A 4,172-nucleotide genomic window follows, 5' to 3' on the forward strand; every position below is an offset into this window, starting at 1 on the left:
AAACGAACGATTTTCCTTCGATCACAAATTGCTAGGAAAGCCTATGGGGACCTTCCCCATAGGCTACGATTGGTGCTCGGTAGGTTTTAGGTGGCGAAGTAAGTGGTCGAAGTTATTTTTAAAGAGACAGTACTTCGACTATCGAATGGTCGAATAGTCGAACGATTTTTAGTTTGAATCGTAGTTGAAAGGTCGAAGAAGCCAAAAAAAACCCCATCGAAATTCAAAGTTTTTTTCCTTCTAATCCTTCACTCGAGCTAAGTAAATGTGCCCCAATATGTGAGTAATTGCTGTATACAATGTAATAGAGGCACTCTATAGAATGTAATAGAATAGAAAAAGGCAACTAGCATGGAACTCAAAGTAAAGAAAATGATAGCTAACATAAACATGTATAAACTGATATATATCTGTTGCGTGTGCTTTGGAGATGAGGGAACAGTGTAAGATAAGTGATAAATCTTTGAATGTAAGGCACAGGCAGTGGTTTCATTTTCCTTTCCTACCCCCCACCCCACCCCATGCTTTGGCCCAATCCACCCAAGCTGCCAAAGTTTAATTGGATCAGATAAAAGGGAGGGCCTGGTCTGGGATCTGCATTTATGACTTACACCTCTGTTTTATTTTAAGTGAAATTACCCATATTTATTGTTTTTATACCTTTTGTGATATCCAGGCATGAACCCCAAAAATGCAGGGCTCATTTCTGCAAATAAAGATGGAAAGCATGCCCCATGGAACAGTGCCCTAACTACAAAATAGGAAGAGGCCTTGTTTACAACAGTGCTAATGGAGGTAAATGTCAGATGCAATTGAATGTGATTTCTTTATTCTGTTGTAACTGATGTTTAATGAATTATAAATCGGTAGTGTAATCCTTAGCCCATCTCCTCTATTAGCATTAAATGACACAGGCCTTGTAGGCACTGCACTTTTAACAATGGTCAAGGCACCCATAGATATTGACTCTTTGGGCAGCAAAGGAACAGTATGCCGCAATATTAGCAGTATAGGTGCAGTGTCCAAGAAAATATTTGTCAATGTCACAATTTGTGTTCTTGATATCTGAGCTTATGTGCACAGAGTGAATAAAAGCTTATTTTATTCTTTGTCTTGCCTACAGGCATTTTAGGAGGTTTTGTAGGCCCTTCCTACAACTCACCTGGAGGATACATACCTTCATTTAACAAGAAGGAGGTTGGATCAGCAGAGCAGAGAATACAGCTGGCACCAATTGGAGCAGCAACAAGTATGTGTATTTAAGGCTAAACATTTAAAAGAGTAGGAGCTACTTATTTGACAATGGTTTCATTATAATTTAAGACAATAGTATAAAATCTTCTTTTTCTTTATATGATTTGGTCATTTGTATTGGTGGTACTACTCAAGTACTGGCAATGAAATGTCTTAAAGCAAAAACTGACCTTAAAATTATTATAGTATGGACTGTTGTAGCTGGTGTTAATCTGTAAAATCAGGTTTCATCTTCCCCCAGCCCCCAACCTAACCTTCTAGCTGGTTAGTGATCCTGGCAACTGGAAAGTGCATTGAGGTGGACACAACCAAATATGCATTACTCCTACATTATACAAATTGCAGCCTTGCAGTGCCTGGGGATATTCATCAAAAAATGAAGATTCTCGCTAAACCACACATGTGAGAAACGTCAGACTTTTTTCATTCTTGGATATTTATTGAGTTTTCTAAAGCTTGAGAATGAATGTTGCACCTGGCCCAAAAAGGGGAAGGAGGTCAGAGCTGATTATCACTGGTGTCTGCTGAAGAGAGGCTTTCTACAAATCACCAGGTTGTGGGTGAAAACTAAAATAAAATGCTTTGGTCAGACTACTCAAAGGTTCAGTAATTTGTCAGATTGTGGAAAAATCAGCTTTTTAACAATGAACCTTGTACCTGCACAACATGGCAGTGAGCATAGAGCAGTGGCTGTCATTAAGTCAGTCATTATATATCAGAGTATACCTGAAAAAACAGGAGGCCAAGAAGCTGCACCAAAAATGGTTCTTAGGAGTAACTCCATGCAGATGTAATGCAGTTGCCTTATTTCTCAAGCGCTAAAGTTAGGAGAGCAAAGGTTCATTCAGAATTTTCCAGGTACTACTAACAAAAGTTTAGCTAGCCAAATAATTCATTAACCAATCAGAATGCTGTGGCTAGAACATGATAGTTTGTGGTGGGTGTTCTACATGAATTGGACTGAACACATGGGGGGCACATTTATTTAGCTCGAGTGAAGGATTAGAATAAAAAATACTTTGATTTTTGAAGTTTTTTTTGGCTACTTCGACCATCGAATTGGCTACTTCGACTTTGATTCGAACTAAACTATTCCTAATTCACAGCGATGTATGGAAGCTGCTGCTGCTGTGGTAAGCATTCTGCAATTAGAATCATATTCCTGTCTTCTGCTAATTATCCTTTGTCTTTCGCTGCTTTTATATTGTTTCCCTCAGCTGCACCCGTTATCAGCGATGCTGTGATTGGGAAACTAAAACTTACCAAGCCCAAATCTACCAGACTAAGAACCTTAGCTGATAATGCTGCAGGTAAACCATTATGTTTCTAGCTTGCATAGATTTTATTTTTCCATTGCTACTTATTACCCAAAAAAGCAGTTAGTGTGGTGTGATTGCTTTTCCCTAGATTAGCCGAAACGTAATACTATATTGCATTCTCCATAATTCTTTAAAGGAGAAGGAAAGGTTAAAAGTAAGTAAGCTTTGTCAGAAAGGTCTATATAAATACAACAGTAAACCCTCAAATGAATGCTGCTCTGAGTCCTCTGTCAAAAGAAACACCACATTTCTTTCCTTCTATTGTGTATACATGGGCTTCTGTATCAGACTTGCTGTTTTCATCTTAAACCTCCTGGGTATGGGCTTGAGCATGCTCAGTTTGCTCCTCTCTCCCCCTCCCTGCTGTAATCTGAGCCCAGAGCTATGAGTGAGCTGGGAGAGACTCAGGCTGTCACACAAAACTGATATGGCAGCTGCTATCCTAAACAGAGAGAGCTTCTAGAGCTGTTTACTCAGGTATGGTAAAGCATTCTGCAGAATAAATATAACATTCTAGCTTGCACTATTGTGGTTAATCTATTGGCAATAAAAGGACTCTGTAGCTTTCCTTCTCCTTTAAAATTAAATATTTCCTATTCTTACAGTTTAATTGGGCTTCTTCAGTTTACCAATGATCATCTTTGTTAATAATGTGTATATCTATTTTTAAGATTTTGATGCTTGGAAACCAAAAGCTGTGGCTCTCAGATGCCAGCTCCACCTTTCAAGCCAGCTGCTGCAAATCGCTCCATATTAAACTGTCCTCAACAACTGCAGCCAGTCCATGGAAGAACAGATTGGGCAGCCAAATATGGAGGCCATCGTTAAGAGCTGATGGACTTTCACATTCCAAGAACTTTTCCCCCAGCATTCTGTGGCTGTTTGTCATTAAATATGAACATTGTGCAAATCTATCTTTCCCTTGAAGGGAAAAGTGACCTGTTTATTATTATTATAAATTATTTGATTTATTTTGTTCCTGAAATGGATAGTAGACCTATGAGCATTGCTTATAAAGCACAATTGAACATACAATACCCTCCGTTTTTATTTTTAACGTGTGCACATAATTAGCTTTCTCAAATCAAACAAAGTTTGCAAATGTCTGTAATATTGCACAGTGAAAGTGAAATGGTTGGCAAGCTTATTGTTTACAGAGAATATGTAAGTTTACCTCAAGCAGAGCAAACACTATGGCAGCGTGCGTATGTATGAATGTATGTACAGCAGAACCCCCAGTTTACGTTTTTCAGGGGACCAGAAAAAAATGGTGTAAAATCTAGGAAAATATATAGGTGGAACCACAAAACAACAATGTAAACTTAAAATCAGGGGATGTAAAATTGAGGTTCCACTGTATATGCTAAGAAATTATGTTTTGTATACACAGACTATAAAGCCCCATACAGTCAATTTAATGAAAAATGACATGCAAGAGTTTTCTCTGAGGGCAAAAACATCTCTCATAGTGGTTGTAACTAGATGACATGTTCCTCATGTGCAGTCCATTACAATATTGATACATGATCAAGGGTGACTAGCATCTATTGATGTCACACAGAGCATCGGTCAGTATATTACAGGAATGGGACCTGTTAT

The 4,172-nt window shown here is 38.4% G+C and overlaps 1 pseudogene; it reads left to right on the plus strand.

Annotated features, from left to right (window-relative positions):
- Positions 1-1,092: 1,092 nt before the first annotated feature.
- Positions 1,093-4,172, plus strand: LOC121395109 (annotated as a pseudogene).

This window comes from Xenopus laevis, chromosome 6S (assembly GCF_017654675.1).
Source record: "Xenopus laevis strain J_2021 chromosome 6S, Xenopus_laevis_v10.1, whole genome shotgun sequence".
NCBI classification, from domain to species: Eukaryota; Metazoa; Chordata; class Amphibia; order Anura; family Pipidae; genus Xenopus; species Xenopus laevis.